At 38.0% G+C, this 14,859-nt stretch overlaps 18 non-coding genes across 18 annotated transcripts; all 18 read right to left on the minus strand.

The window, feature by feature from the left end:
• Window positions 1-790: 790 nt before the first annotated feature.
• On the minus strand, window positions 791-863 carry TRNAR-CCU (transfer RNA arginine (anticodon CCU)). The gene has a single exon. It is a non-coding gene; the product is annotated as a tRNA-Arg (tRNA).
• A 468-nt stretch (window positions 864-1,331) lies between these two features.
• On the minus strand, window positions 1,332-1,424 carry TRNAI-UAU (transfer RNA isoleucine (anticodon UAU)). Its single transcript is given in 2 exon segments — window positions 1,332-1,367; window positions 1,387-1,424. It is a non-coding gene; the product is annotated as a tRNA-Ile (tRNA).
• Window positions 1,425-2,355: 931 nt separating this feature from the next.
• TRNAR-CCU (transfer RNA arginine (anticodon CCU)) lies at window positions 2,356-2,428 on the minus strand. The gene has a single exon. It is a non-coding gene; the product is annotated as a tRNA-Arg (tRNA).
• Window positions 2,429-2,896: 468 nt separating this feature from the next.
• TRNAI-UAU (transfer RNA isoleucine (anticodon UAU)) lies at window positions 2,897-2,989 on the minus strand. Its single transcript is given in 2 exon segments — window positions 2,897-2,932; window positions 2,952-2,989. It is a non-coding gene; the product is annotated as a tRNA-Ile (tRNA).
• Window positions 2,990-3,926: 937 nt separating this feature from the next.
• TRNAR-CCU (transfer RNA arginine (anticodon CCU)) lies at window positions 3,927-3,999 on the minus strand. The gene has a single exon. It is a non-coding gene; the product is annotated as a tRNA-Arg (tRNA).
• Window positions 4,000-4,467: 468 nt separating this feature from the next.
• Window positions 4,468-4,560, minus strand: TRNAI-UAU (transfer RNA isoleucine (anticodon UAU)). Its single transcript is given in 2 exon segments — window positions 4,468-4,503; window positions 4,523-4,560. It is a non-coding gene; the product is annotated as a tRNA-Ile (tRNA).
• A 941-nt stretch (window positions 4,561-5,501) lies between these two features.
• On the minus strand, window positions 5,502-5,574 carry TRNAR-CCU (transfer RNA arginine (anticodon CCU)). Its single transcript has one exon. It is a non-coding gene; the product is annotated as a tRNA-Arg (tRNA).
• A 468-nt stretch (window positions 5,575-6,042) lies between these two features.
• On the minus strand, window positions 6,043-6,135 carry TRNAI-UAU (transfer RNA isoleucine (anticodon UAU)). Its single transcript is given in 2 exon segments — window positions 6,043-6,078; window positions 6,098-6,135. It is a non-coding gene; the product is annotated as a tRNA-Ile (tRNA).
• Window positions 6,136-7,072: 937 nt separating this feature from the next.
• On the minus strand, window positions 7,073-7,145 carry TRNAR-CCU (transfer RNA arginine (anticodon CCU)). The gene has a single exon. It is a non-coding gene; the product is annotated as a tRNA-Arg (tRNA).
• A 468-nt stretch (window positions 7,146-7,613) lies between these two features.
• Window positions 7,614-7,706, minus strand: TRNAI-UAU (transfer RNA isoleucine (anticodon UAU)). The gene is given in 2 exon segments: window positions 7,614-7,649; window positions 7,669-7,706. It is a non-coding gene; the product is annotated as a tRNA-Ile (tRNA).
• A 937-nt stretch (window positions 7,707-8,643) lies between these two features.
• TRNAR-CCU (transfer RNA arginine (anticodon CCU)) lies at window positions 8,644-8,716 on the minus strand. The gene has a single exon. It is a non-coding gene; the product is annotated as a tRNA-Arg (tRNA).
• Window positions 8,717-9,184: 468 nt separating this feature from the next.
• TRNAI-UAU (transfer RNA isoleucine (anticodon UAU)) lies at window positions 9,185-9,277 on the minus strand. Its single transcript is given in 2 exon segments — window positions 9,185-9,220; window positions 9,240-9,277. It is a non-coding gene; the product is annotated as a tRNA-Ile (tRNA).
• A 937-nt stretch (window positions 9,278-10,214) lies between these two features.
• On the minus strand, window positions 10,215-10,287 carry TRNAR-CCU (transfer RNA arginine (anticodon CCU)). Its single transcript has one exon. It is a non-coding gene; the product is annotated as a tRNA-Arg (tRNA).
• A 468-nt stretch (window positions 10,288-10,755) lies between these two features.
• Window positions 10,756-10,848, minus strand: TRNAI-UAU (transfer RNA isoleucine (anticodon UAU)). The gene is given in 2 exon segments: window positions 10,756-10,791; window positions 10,811-10,848. It is a non-coding gene; the product is annotated as a tRNA-Ile (tRNA).
• Window positions 10,849-11,789: 941 nt separating this feature from the next.
• Window positions 11,790-11,862, minus strand: TRNAR-CCU (transfer RNA arginine (anticodon CCU)). Its single transcript has one exon. It is a non-coding gene; the product is annotated as a tRNA-Arg (tRNA).
• Window positions 11,863-12,330: 468 nt separating this feature from the next.
• Window positions 12,331-12,423, minus strand: TRNAI-UAU (transfer RNA isoleucine (anticodon UAU)). Its single transcript is given in 2 exon segments — window positions 12,331-12,366; window positions 12,386-12,423. It is a non-coding gene; the product is annotated as a tRNA-Ile (tRNA).
• A 943-nt stretch (window positions 12,424-13,366) lies between these two features.
• Window positions 13,367-13,439, minus strand: TRNAR-CCU (transfer RNA arginine (anticodon CCU)). The gene has a single exon. It is a non-coding gene; the product is annotated as a tRNA-Arg (tRNA).
• A 468-nt stretch (window positions 13,440-13,907) lies between these two features.
• Window positions 13,908-14,000, minus strand: TRNAI-UAU (transfer RNA isoleucine (anticodon UAU)). Its single transcript is given in 2 exon segments — window positions 13,908-13,943; window positions 13,963-14,000. It is a non-coding gene; the product is annotated as a tRNA-Ile (tRNA).
• Window positions 14,001-14,859: the final 859 nt, after the last annotated feature.

Here is a 14,859-nt window from a genome sequence, read left to right on the forward strand (position 1 = left end):
TACAATCGTTATTACAAATAAAAATTAGACATTTTAGAATTTGTACACTGGCCGCTGGGTCTTTATCAACTCAAACATTCTGTTTTTTTTAAGGAAATGCACATGTGCGTTTGCTGCAATGAACAGACTTTGACACTTTATTTTGTATTGAAGCATCTAATGAGCGTGTGCACAAATTCTTAGGAATTCAGGGGCTGCAGGGTCAGCTGTGACATCACGGCCAGCTGTGACATCACCTTTTGTGATTCCTAGATCCTGTGTTAACAGCTGTGTACAGAGGTGCTATCAGTCATTATAACCCTACCTCTGATATTAAGAAAACGGCTTTAGAAGGACAGCCCCAGTAGCCAGTGTGAAAATTGCAAGATTATTAATTTTGTTTTTTAATAAAGAGCATTACATGAAAAAAATTGTCAAAAATGACATATATATATATATACATACTTTGTTTTACATTTATTATTTTATATTTTGATCTTTAAAATATTGTTTGTTTAAATGCATAGCCATAGCTTAGTAGAAAGTATACTCTTTGGTATTTGGGGCATGAATGAAGATGAAAGCAATGGACTGTGTGTTTTAACAAGATGCTATATTTTGCCGCCCTACAAAGTAGATACTACTCTGTTGCACGTTAACACTTCTCTCAGTACATGGAAATGATCTTTCGAAAAGGGCAGAGGTTTGCAAGAACTAATTTACAGGCAAACAAGACTGTATGGCAGTCAAATAGTTGTCATCTTCACCCTAAACTTTCCATGAGGTGTTGTTGAAAATGGAGCTCAACAAGCACCCCGGATGGGACTCGAACCCACAATCCCTGGCTTAGGAGGCCAGTGCCTTATCCATTAGGCCACCGGGGCAGCACGAGCAAGTGTTGACATTGCGCATTGCTGTTCCCTAACAGTGAAGCGATCATTTTTGATTGAGTTCTCAAGAATGATCTTGTAAGTTTGAACTCCAACTTGAAAAGATCCATAAGCACATGCATCTTTATTTTAGATGAGAGCAAGGGCTACCTTTGGAGGGTGGTTTTTATCTCTTAGCCAGTGTACATTATTAATGCCGATGAAGGAAAGTATATTGGACAGCCAGAAGCCTTAAAAACGAAATATATCTTCCACATTTCCCTTTCAATCACGGTACTAGATTATGGTGGGACTTACAAGACTTTTCGAACCTGCGGCAATTTTTAAAAAAAAAATACCGCAAAAAACAAAGAGCTCTTTGGAATTTCTCTCTTAATCATGGGACTAGATCGTCGACGGGTTCAAGACACTTTGCCCAACTACTTCAGTAGTAAAAAATACTAAAGGAAGGCAAGAAACAAATGCTCCAGGTGAGGGTTGAACTCACAACCTCGGCATTGCTCAACAGTTACTGCTTTATAAGTACCGCGCGCTGACCGATTGCGCCACTGGAGCCGTCGTGGTAGAGCCGTACAGCATAAAGAAAGAAATAAGATCAATTTGAATGGGAATGTTTCTTCACTAAATTAACTTTTGTTGAAAACAGGTTTTGTGGGGTTTTATTGGAATGTTTTGAGAATAGATATATTAGCATAATACAATCGTTATTACAAATAAAAATTAGACATTTTAGAATTTGTACACTGGCCGCTGGGTCTTTATCAACTCAAACATTCTGTTTTTTTTAAGGAAATGCACATGTGCGTTTGCTGCAATGAACAGACTTTGACACTTTATTTTGTATTGAAGCATCTAATGAGCGTGTGCACAAATTCTTAGGAATTCAGGGGCTGCAGGGTCAGCTGTGACATCACGGCCAGCTGTGACATCACCTTTTGTGATTCCTAGATCCTGTGTTAACAGCTGTGTACAGAGGTGCTATCAGTCATTATAACCCTACCTCTGATATTAAGAAAACGGCTTTAGAAGGACAGCCCCAGTAGCCAGTGTGAAAATTGCAAGATTATTAATTTTGTTTTTTAATAAAGAGCATTACATGAAAAAAATTGTCAAAAATGACATATATATATATATACATACTTTGTTTTACATTTATTATTTTATATTTTGATCTTTAAAATATTGTTTGTTTAAATGCATAGCCATAGCTTAGTAGAAAGTATACTCTTTGGTATTTGGGGCATGAATGAAGATGAAAGCAATGGACTGTGTGTTTTAACAAGATGCTATATTTTGCCGCCCTACAAAGTAGATACTACTCTGTTGCACGTTAACACTTCTCTCAGTACATGGAAATGATCTTTCGAAAAGGGCAGAGGTTTGCAAGAACTAATTTACAGGCAAACAAGACTGTATGGCAGTCAAATAGTTGTCATCTTCACCCTAAACTTTCCATGAGGTGTTGTTGAAAATGGAGCTCAACAAGCACCCCGGATGGGACTCGAACCCACAATCCCTGGCTTAGGAGGCCAGTGCCTTATCCATTAGGCCACCGGGGCAGCACGAGCAAGTGTTGACATTGCGCATTGCTGTTCCCTAACAGTGAAGCGATCATTTTTGATTGAGTTCTCAAGAATGATCTTGTAAGTTTGAACTCCAACTTGAAAAGATCCATAAGCACATGCATCTTTATTTTAGATGAGAGCAAGGGCTACCTTTGGAGGGTGGTTTTTATCTCTTAGCCAGTGTACATTATTAATGCCGATGAAGGAAAGTATATTGGACAGCCAGAAGCCTTAAAAACGAAATATATCTTCCACATTTCCCTTTCAATCACGGTACTAGATTATGGTGGGACTTACAAGACTTTTCGAACCTGCGGCAATTTTTAAAAAAAAAATACCGCAAAAAACAAAGAGCTCTTTGGAATTTCTCTCTTAATCATGGGACTAGATCGTCGACGGGTTCAAGACACTTTGCCCAACTACTTCAGTAGTAAAAAATACTAAAGGAAGGCAAGAAACAAATGCTCCAGGTGAGGGTTGAACTCACAACCTCGGCATTGCTCAACAGTTACTGCTTTATAAGTACCGCGCGCTGACCGATTGCGCCACTGGAGCCGTCGTGGTAGAGCCGTACAGCATAAAGAAAGAAATAAGATCAATTTGAATGGGAATGTTTCTTCACTAAATTAACTTTTGTTGAAAACAGGTTTTGTGGGGTTTTATTGGAATGTTTTGAGAATAGATATATTAGCATAATACAATCGTTATTACAAATAAAAATTAGACATTTTAGAATTTGTACACTGGCCGCTGGGTCTTTATCAACTCAAACATTCTGTTTTTTTTAAGGAAATGCACATGTGCGTTTGCTGCAATGAACAGACTTTGACACTTTATTTTGTATTGAAGCATCTAATGAGCGTGTGCACAAATTCTTAGGAATTCAGGGGCTGCAGGGTCAGCTGTGACATCACGGCCAGCTGTGACATCACCTTTTGTGATTCCTAGATCCTGTGTTAACAGCTGTGTACAGAGGTGCTATCAGTCATTATAACCCTACCTCTGATATTAAGAAAACGGCTTTAGAAGGACAGCCCCAGTAGCCAGTGTGAAAATTGCAAGATTATTAATTTTGTTTTTTAATAAAGAGCATTACATGAAAAAAATTGTCAAAAATGACATATATATATATATATATATACATACTTTGTTTTACATTTATTATTTTATATTTTGATCTTTAAAATATTGTTTGTTTAAATGCATAGCCATAGCTTAGTAGAAAGTATACTCTTTGGTATTTGGGGCATGAATGAAGATGAAAGCAATGGACTGTGTGTTTTAACAAGATGCTATATTTTGCCGCCCTACAAAGTAGATACTACTCTGTTGCACGTTAACACTTCTCTCAGTACATGGAAATGATCTTTCGAAAAGGGCAGAGGTTTGCAAGAACTAATTTACAGGCAAACAAGACTGTATGGCAGTCAAATAGTTGTCATCTTCACCCTAAACTTTCCATGAGGTGTTGTTGAAAATGGAGCTCAACAAGCACCCCGGATGGGACTCGAACCCACAATCCCTGGCTTAGGAGGCCAGTGCCTTATCCATTAGGCCACCGGGGCAGCACGAGCAAGTGTTGACATTGCGCATTGCTGTTCCCTAACAGTGAAGCGATCATTTTTGATTGAGTTCTCAAGAATGATCTTGTAAGTTTGAACTCCAACTTGAAAAGATCCATAAGCACATGCATCTTTATTTTAGATGAGAGCAAGGGCTACCTTTGGAGGGTGGTTTTTATCTCTTAGCCAGTGTACATTATTAATGCCGATGAAGGAAAGTATATTGGACAGCCAGAAGCCTTAAAAACGAAATATATCTTCCACATTTCCCTTTCAATCACGGTACTAGATTATGGTGGGACTTACAAGACTTTTCGAACCTGCGGCAATTTTTAAAAAAAAAATACCGCAAAAAACAAAGAGCTCTTTGGAATTTCTCTCTTAATCATGGGACTAGATCGTCGACGGGTTCAAGACACTTTGCCCAACTACTTCAGTAGTAAAAAATACTAAAGGAAGGCAAGAAACAAATGCTCCAGGTGAGGGTTGAACTCACAACCTCGGCATTGCTCAACAGTTACTGCTTTATAAGTACCGCGCGCTGACCGATTGCGCCACTGGAGCCGTCGTGGTAGAGCCGTACAGCATAAAGAAAGAAATAAGATCAATTTGAATGGGAATGTTTCTTCACTAAATTAACTTTTGTTGAAAACAGGTTTTGTGGGGTTTTATTGGAATGTTTTGAGAATAGATATATTAGCATAATACAATCGTTATTACAAATAAAAATTAGACATTTTAGAATTTGTACACTGGCCGCTGGGTCTTTATCAACTCAAACATTCTGTTTTTTTTAAGGAAATGCACATGTGCGTTTGCTGCAATGAACAGACTTTGACACTTTATGTTGTATTGAAGCATCTAATGAGCGTGTGCACAAATTCTTAGGAATTCAGGGGCTGCAGGGTCAGCTGTGACATCACGGCCAGCTGTGACATCACCTTTTGTGATTCCTAGATCCTGTGTTAACAGCTGTGTACAGAGGTGCTATCAGTCATTATAACCCTACCTCTGATATTAAGAAAACGGCTTTAGAAGGACAGCCCCAGTAGCCAGTGTGAAAATTGCAAGATTATTAATTTTGTTTTTTAATAAAGAGCATTACATGAAAAAAATTGTCAAAAATGACATATATATATATATATATATATATACATACTTTGTTTTACATTTATTATTTTATATTTTGATCTTTAAAATATTGTTTGTTTAAATGCATAGCCATAGCTTAGTAGAAAGTATACTCTTTGGTATTTGGGGCATGAATGAAGATGAAAGCAATGGACTGTGTGTTTTAACAAGATGCTATATTTTGCCGCCCTACAAAGTAGATACTACTCTGTTGCACGTTAACACTTCTCTCAGTACATGGAAATGATCTTTCGAAAAGGGCAGAGGTTTGCAAGAACTAATTTACAGGCAAACAAGACTGTATGGCAGTCAAATAGTTGTCATCTTCACCCTAAACTTTCCATGAGGTGTTGTTGAAAATGGAGCTCAACAAGCACCCCGGATGGGACTCGAACCCACAATCCCTGGCTTAGGAGGCCAGTGCCTTATCCATTAGGCCACCGGGGCAGCACGAGCAAGTGTTGACATTGCGCATTGCTGTTCCCTAACAGTGAAGCGATCATTTTTGATTGAGTTCTCAAGAATGATCTTGTAAGTTTGAACTCCAACTTGAAAAGATCCATAAGCACATGCATCTTTATTTTAGATGAGAGCAAGGGCTACCTTTGGAGGGTGGTTTTTATCTCTTAGCCAGTGTACATTATTAATGCCGATGAAGGAAAGTATATTGGACAGCCAGAAGCCTTAAAAACGAAATATATCTTCCACATTTCCCTTTCAATCACGGTACTAGATTATGGTGGGACTTACAAGACTTTTCGAACCTGCGGCAATTTTTAAAAAAAAAATACCGCAAAAAACAAAGAGCTCTTTGGAATTTCTCTCTTAATCATGGGACTAGATCGTCGACGGGTTCAAGACACTTTGCCCAACTACTTCAGTAGTAAAAAATACTAAAGGAAGGCAAGAAACAAATGCTCCAGGTGAGGGTTGAACTCACAACCTCGGCATTGCTCAACAGTTACTGCTTTATAAGTACCGCGCGCTGACCGATTGCGCCACTGGAGCCGTCGTGGTAGAGCCGTACAGCATAAAGAAAGAAATAAGATCAATTTGAATGGGAATGTTTCTTCACTAAATTAACTTTTGTTGAAAACAGGTTTTGTGGGGTTTTATTGGAATGTTTTGAGAATAGATATATTAGCATAATACAATCGTTATTACAAATAAAAATTAGACATTTTAGAATTTGTACACTGGCCGCTGGGTCTTTATCAACTCAAACATTCTGTTTTTTTTAAGGAAATGCACATGTGCGTTTGCTGCAATGAACAGACTTTGACACTTTATTTTGTATTGAAGCATCTAATGAGCGTGTGCACAAATTCTTAGGAATTCAGGGGCTGCAGGGTCAGCTGTGACATCACGGCCAGCTGTGACATCACCTTTTGTGATTCCTAGATCCTGTGTTAACAGCTGTGTACAGAGGTGCTATCAGTCATTATAACCCTACCTCTGATATTAAGAAAACGGCTTTAGAAGGACAGCCCCAGTAGCCAGTGTGAAAATTGCAAGATTATTAATTTTGTTTTTTAATAAAGAGCATTACATGAAAAAAATTGTCAAAAATGACATATATATATATATATATATACATACTTTGTTTTACATTTATTATTTTATATTTTGATCTTTAAAATATTGTTTGTTTAAATGCATAGCCATAGCTTAGTAGAAAGTATACTCTTTGGTATTTGGGGCATGAATGAAGATGAAAGCAATGGACTGTGTGTTTTAACAAGATGCTATATTTTGCCGCCCTACAAAGTAGATACTACTCTGTTGCACGTTAACACTTCTCTCAGTACATGGAAATGATCTTTCGAAAAGGGCAGAGGTTTGCAAGAACTAATTTACAGGCAAACAAGACTGTATGGCAGTCAAATAGTTGTCATCTTCACCCTAAACTTTCCATGAGGTGTTGTTGAAAATGGAGCTCAACAAGCACCCCGGATGGGACTCGAACCCACAATCCCTGGCTTAGGAGGCCAGTGCCTTATCCATTAGGCCACCGGGGCAGCACGAGCAAGTGTTGACATTGCGCATTGCTGTTCCCTAACAGTGAAGCGATCATTTTTGATTGAGTTCTCAAGAATGATCTTGTAAGTTTGAACTCCAACTTGAAAAGATCCATAAGCACATGCATCTTTATTTTAGATGAGAGCAAGGGCTACCTTTGGAGGGTGGTTTTTATCTCTTAGCCAGTGTACATTATTAATGCCGATGAAGGAAAGTATATTGGACAGCCAGAAGCCTTAAAAACGAAATATATCTTCCACATTTCCCTTTCAATCACGGTACTAGATTATGGTGGGACTTACAAGACTTTTCGAACCTGCGGCAATTTTTAAAAAAAAAATACCGCAAAAAACAAAGAGCTCTTTGGAATTTCTCTCTTAATCATGGGACTAGATCGTCGACGGGTTCAAGACACTTTGCCCAACTACTTCAGTAGTAAAAAATACTAAAGGAAGGCAAGAAACAAATGCTCCAGGTGAGGGTTGAACTCACAACCTCAGCATTGCTCAACAGTTACTGCTTTATAAGTACCGCGCGCTGACCGATTGCGCCACTGGAGCCGTCGTGGTAGAGCCGTACAGCATAAAGAAAGAAATAAGATCAATTTGAATGGGAATGTTTCTTCACTAAATTAACTTTTGTTGAAAACAGGTTTTGTGGGGTTTTATTGGAATGTTTTGAGAATAGATATATTAGCATAATACAATCGTTATTACAAATAAAAATTAGACATTTTAGAATTTGTACACTGGCCGCTGGGTCTTTATCAACTCAAACATTCTGTTTTTTTTAAGGAAATGCACATGTGCGTTTGCTGCAATGAACAGACTTTGACACTTTATTTTGTATTGAAGCATCTAATGAGCGTGTGCACAAATTCTTAGGAATTCAGGGGCTGCAGGGTCAGCTGTGACATCACGGCCAGCTGTGACATCACCTTTTGTGATTCCTAGATCCTGTGTTAACAGCTGTGTACAGAGGTGCTATCAGTCATTATAACCCTACCTCTGATATTAAGAAAACGGCTTTAGAAGGACAGCCCCAGTAGCCAGTGTGAAAATTGCAAGATTATTAATTTTGTTTTTTAATAAAGAGCATTACATGAAAAAAATTGTCAAAAATGACATATATATATATATATATATACATACTTTGTTTTACATTTATTATTTTATATTTTGATCTTTAAAATATTGTTTGTTTAAATGCATAGCCATAGCTTAGTAGAAAGTATACTCTTTGGTATTTGGGGCATGAATGAAGATGAAAGCAATGGACTGTGTGTTTTAACAAGATGCTATATTTTGCCGCCCTACAAAGTAGATACTACTCTGTTGCACGTTAACACTTCTCTCAGTACATGGAAATGATCTTTCGAAAAGGGCAGAGGTTTGCAAGAACTAATTTACAGGCAAACAAGACTGTATGGCAGTCAAATAGTTGTCATCTTCACCCTAAACTTTCCATGAGGTGTTGTTGAAAATGGAGCTCAACAAGCACCCCGGATGGGACTCGAACCCACAATCCCTGGCTTAGGAGGCCAGTGCCTTATCCATTAGGCCACCGGGGCAGCACGAGCAAGTGTTGACATTGCGCATTGCTGTTCCCTAACAGTGAAGCGATCATTTTTGATTGAGTTCTCAAGAATGATCTTGTAAGTTTGAACTCCAACTTGAAAAGATCCATAAGCACATGCATCTTTATTTTAGATGAGAGCAAGGGCTACCTTTGGAGGGTGGTTTTTATCTCTTAGCCAGTGTACATTATTAATGCCGATGAAGGAAAGTATATTGGACAGCCAGAAGCCTTAAAAACGAAATATATCTTCCACATTTCCCTTTCAATCACGGTACTAGATTATGGTGGGACTTACAAGACTTTTCGAACCTGCGGCAATTTTTTAAAAAAAAATACCGCAAAAAACAAAGAGCTCTTTGGAATTTCTCTCTTAATCATGGGACTAGATCGTCGACGGGTTCAAGACACTTTGCCCAACTACTTCAGTAGTAAAAAATACTAAAGGAAGGCAAGAAACAAATGCTCCAGGTGAGGGTTGAACTCACAACCTCGGCATTGCTCAACAGTTACTGCTTTATAAGTACCGCGCGCTGACCGATTGCGCCACTGGAGCCGTCGTGGTAGAGCCGTACAGCATAAAGAAAGAAATAAGATCAATTTGAATGGGAATGTTTCTTCACTAAATTAACTTTTGTTGAAAACAGGTTTTGTGGGGTTTTATTGGAATGTTTTGAGAATAGATATATTAGCATAATACAATCGTTATTACAAATAAAAATTAGACATTTTAGAATTTGTACACTGGCCGCTGGGTCTTTATCAACTCAAACATTCTGTTTTTTTTAAGGAAATGCACATGTGCGTTTGCTGCAATGAACAGACTTTGACACTTTATTTTGTATTGAAGCATCTAATGAGCGTGTGCACAAATTCTTAGGAATTCAGGGGCTGCAGGGTCAGCTGTGACATCACGGCCAGCTGTGACATCACCTTTTGTGATTCCTAGATCCTGTGTTAACAGCTGTGTACAGAGGTGCTATCAGTCATTATAACCCTACCTCTGATATTAAGAAAACGGCTTTAGAAGGACAGCCCCAGTAGCCAGTGTGAAAATTGCAAGATTATTAATTTTGTTTTTTAATAAAGAGCATTACATGAAAAAAATTGTCAAAAATGACATATATATATATATATATATACATACTTTGTTTTACATTTATTATTTTATATTTTGATCTTTAAAATATTGTTTGTTTAAATGCATAGCCATAGCTTAGTAGAAAGTATACTCTTTGGTATTTGGGGCATGAATGAAGATGAAAGCAATGGACTGTGTGTTTTAACAAGATGCTATATTTTGCCGCCCTACAAAGTAGATACTACTCTGTTGCACGTTAACACTTCTCTCAGTACATGGAAATGATCTTTCGAAAAGGGCAGAGGTTTGCAAGAACTAATTTACAGGCAAACAAGACTGTATGGCAGTCAAATAGTTGTCATCTTCACCCTAAACTTTCCATGAGGTGTTGTTGAAAATGGAGCTCAACAAGCACCCCGGATGGGACTCGAACCCACAATCCCTGGCTTAGGAGGCCAGTGCCTTATCCATTAGGCCACCGGGGCAGCACGAGCAAGTGTTGACATTGCGCATTGCTGTTCCCTAACAGTGAAGCGATCATTTTTGATTGAGTTCTCAAGAATGATCTTGTAAGTTTGAACTCCAACTTGAAAAGATCCATAAGCACATGCATCTTTATTTTAGATGAGAGCAAGGGCTACCTTTGGAGGGTGGTTTTTATCTCTTAGCCAGTGTACATTATTAATGCCGATGAAGGAAAGTATATTGGACAGCCAGAAGCCTTAAAAACGAAATATATCTTCCACATTTCCCTTTCAATCACGGTACTAGATTATGGTGGGACTTACAAGACTTTTCGAACCTGCGGCAATTTTTAAAAAAAAAATACCGCAAAAAACAAAGAGCTCTTTGGAATTTCTCTCTTAATCATGGGACTAGATCGTCGACGGGTTCAAGACACTTTGCCCAACTACTTCAGTAGTAAAAAATACTAAAGGAAGGCAAGAAACAAATGCTCCAGGTGAGGGTTGAACTCACAACCTCGGCATTGCTCAACAGTTACTGCTTTATAAGTACCGCGCGCTGACCGATTGCGCCACTGGAGCCGTCGTGGTAGAGCCGTACAGCATAAAGAAAGAAATAAGATCAATTTGAATGGGAATGTTTCTTCACTAAATTAACTTTTGTTGAAAACAGGTTTTGTGGGGTTTTATTGGAATGTTTTGAGAATAGATATATTAGCATAATACAATCGTTATTACAAATAAAAATTAGACATTTTAGAATTTGTACACTGGCCGCTGGGTCTTTATCAACTCAAACATTCTGTTTTTTTTAAGGAAATGCACATGTGCGTTTGCTGCAATGAACAGACTTTGACACTTTATTTTGTATTGAAGCATCTAATGAGCGTGTGCACAAATTCTTAGGAATTCAGGGGCTGCAGGGTCAGCTGTGACATCACGGCCAGCTGTGACATCACCTTTTGTGATTCCTAGATCCTGTGTTAACAGCTGTGTACAGGGGTGCTATCAGTCATTATAACCCTACCTCTGATATTAAGAAAACGGCTTTAGAAGGACAGCCCCAGTAGCCAGTGTGAAAATTGCAAGATTATTAATTTTGTTTTTTAATAAAGAGCATTACATGAAAAAAATTGTCAAAAATGACATATATATATATATATATATATATACATACTTTGTTTTACATTTATTATTTTATATTTTGATCTTTAAAATATTGTTTGTTTAAATGCATAGCCATAGCTTAGTAGAAAGTATACTCTTTGGTATTTGGGGCATGAATGAAGATGAAAGCAATGGACTGTGTGTTTTAACAAGATGCTATATTTTGCCGCCCTACAAAGTAGATACTACTCTGTTGCACGTTAACACTTCTCTCAGTACATGGAAATGATCTTTCGAAAAGGGCAGAGGTTTGCAAGAACTAATTTACAGGCAAACAAGACTGTATGGCAGTCAAATAGTTGTCATCTTCACCCTAAACTTTCCATGAGGTGTTGTTGAAAATGGAGCTCAACAAGCACCCCGGATGGGACTCGAACCCACAATCCCTGGCTTAGGAGGCCAGTGCCTTATCCATTAGGCCACCGGGGCAGCACGAGCAAGTGTTGACATTGCGCATTGCTGTTCCCTAACAGTGAAGCGATCATTTTTGATTGAGTTCTCAAGAATGATCTTGTAAGTTTGAACTCCAACTTGAAAAGATCCATAAGCACATGCATCTTTATTTTAGATGAGAGCAAGGGCTACCTTTGGAGGGTGGTTTTTATCTCTTAGCCAGTGTACATTATTAATGCCGATGAAGGAAAGTATATTGGACAGCCAGAAGCCTTAAAAACGAAATATATCTTCCACATTTCCCTTTCAATCACGGTACTAGATTATGGTGGGACTTACAAGACTTTTCGAACCTGCGGCAATTTTTAAAAAAAAAATACCGCAAAAAACAAAGAGCTCTTTGGAATTTCTCTCTTAATCATGGGACTAGATCGTCGACGGGTTCAAGACACTTTGCCCAACTACTTCAGTAGTAAAAAATACTAAAGGAAGGCAAGAAACAAATGCTCCAGGTGAGGGTTGAACTCACAACCTCGGCATTGCTCAACAGTTACTGCTTTATAAGTACCGCGCGCTGACCGATTGCGCCACTGGAGCCGTCGTGGTAGAGCCGTACAGCATAAAGAAAGAAATAAGATCAATTTGAATGGGAATGTTTCTTCACTAAATTAACTTTTGTTGAAAACAGGTTTTGTGGGGTTTTATTGGAATGTTTTGAGAATAGATATATTAGCATAATACAATCGTTATTACAAATAAAAATTAGACATTTTAGAATTTGTACACTGGCCGCTGGGTCTTTATCAACTCAAACATTCTGTTTTTTTTAAGGAAATGCACATGTGCGTTTGCTGCAATGAACAGACTTTGACACTTTATTTTGTATTGAAGCATCTAATGAGCGTGTGCACAAATTCTTAGGAATTCAGGGGCTGCAGGGTCAGCTGTGACATCACGGCCAGCTGTGACATCACCTTTTGTGATTCCTAGATCCTGTGTTAACAGCTGTGTACAGAGGTGCTATCAGTCATTATAACCCTACCTCTGATATTAAGAAAACGGCTTTAGAAGGACAGCCCCAGTAGCCAGTGTGAAAATTGCAAGATTATTAATTTTGTTTTTTAATAAAGAGCATTACATGAAAAAAATTGTCAAAAATGACATATATATATATATATATATATATATACATACTTTGTTTTACATTTATTATTTTATATTTTGATCTTTAAAATATTGTTTGTTTAAATGCATAGCCATAGCTTAGTAGAAAGTATACTCTTTGGTATTTGGGGCATGAATGAAGATGAAAGCAATGGACTGTGTGTTTTAACAAGATGCTATATTTTGCCGCCCTACAAAGTAGATACTACTCTGTTGCACGTTAACACTTCTCTCAGTACATGGAAATGATCTTTCGAAAAGGGCAGAGGTTTGCAAGAACTAATTTACAGGCAAACAAGACTGTATGGCAGTCAAATAGTTGTCATCTTCACCCTAAACTTTCCATGAGGTGTTGTTGAAAATGGAGCTCAACAAGCACCCCGGATGGGACTCGAACCCACAATCCCTGGCTTAGGAGGCCAGTGCCTTATCCATTAGGCCACCGGGGCAGCACGAGCAAGTGTTGACATTGCGCATTGCTGTTCCCTAACAGTGAAGCGATCATTTTTGATTGAGTTCTCAAGAATGATCTTGTAAGTTTGAACTCCAACTTGAAAAGATCCATAAGCACATGCATCTTTATTTTAGATGAGAGCAAGGGCTACCTTTGGAGGGTGGTTTTTATCTCTTAGCCAGTGTACATTATTAATGCCGATGAAGGAAAGTATATTGGACAGCCAGAAGCCTTAAAAACGAAATATATCTTCCACATTTCCCTTTCAATCACGGTACTAGATTATGGTGGGACTTACAAGACTTTTCGAACCTGCGGCAATTTTTAAAAAAAAAATACCGCAAAAAACAAAGAGCTCTTTGGAATTTCTCTCTTAATCATGGGACTAGATCGTCGACGGGTTCAAGACACTTTGCCCAACTACTTCAGTAGTAAAAAATACTAAAGGAAGGCAAGAAACAAATGCTCCAGGTGAGGGTTGAACTCACAACCTCGGCATTGCTCAACAGTTACTGCTTTATAAGTACCGCGCGCTGACCGATTGCGCCACTGGAGCCGTCGTGGTAGAGCCGTACAGCATAAAGAAAGAAATAAGATCAATTTGAATGGGAATGTTTCTTCACTAAATTAACTTTTGTTGAAAACAGGTTTTGTGGGGTTTTATTGGAATGTTTTGAGAATAGATATATTAGCATAATACAATCGTTATTACAAATAAAAATTAGACATTTTAGAATTTGTACACTGGCCGCTGGGTCTTTATCAACTCAAACATTCTGTTTTTTTTAAGGAAATGCACATGTGCGTTTGCTGCAATGAACAGACTTTGACACTTTATTTTGTATTGAAGCATCTAATGAGCGTGTGCACAAATTCTTAGGAATTCAGGGGCTGCAGGGTCAGCTGTGACATCACGGCCAGCTGTGACATCACCTTTTGTGATTCCTAGATCCTGTGTTAACAGCTGTGTACAGAGGTGCTATCAGTCATTATAACCCTACCTCTGATATTAAGAAAACGGCTTTAGAAGGACAGCCCCAGTAGCCAGTGTGAAAATTGCAAGATTATTAATTTTGTTTTTTAATAAAGAGCATTACATGAAAAAAATTGTCAAAAATGACATATATATATATATATATATATATATATACATACTTTGTTTTACATTTATTATTTTATATTTTGATCTTTAAAATATTGTTTGTTTAAATGCATAGCCATAGCTTAGTAGAAAGTATACTCTTTGGTATTTGGGGCATGAATGAAGATGAAAGCAATGGACTGTGTGTTTTAACAAGATGCTATATTTTGCCGCCCTACAAAGTAGATACTACTCTGTTGCACGTTAACACTTCTCTCAGTACATGGAAATGATCTTTCGAAAAGGGCAGAGGTTTGCAAGAACTAATTTACAG

This window comes from Phyllobates terribilis, unplaced genomic scaffold (genome assembly GCF_046119375.1).
Source record: "Phyllobates terribilis strain yellow unplaced genomic scaffold, ASM4611937v1 Scaffold_11__3_contigs__length_659146591, whole genome shotgun sequence".
NCBI classification, from domain to species: Eukaryota; Metazoa; Chordata; class Amphibia; order Anura; family Dendrobatidae; genus Phyllobates; species Phyllobates terribilis.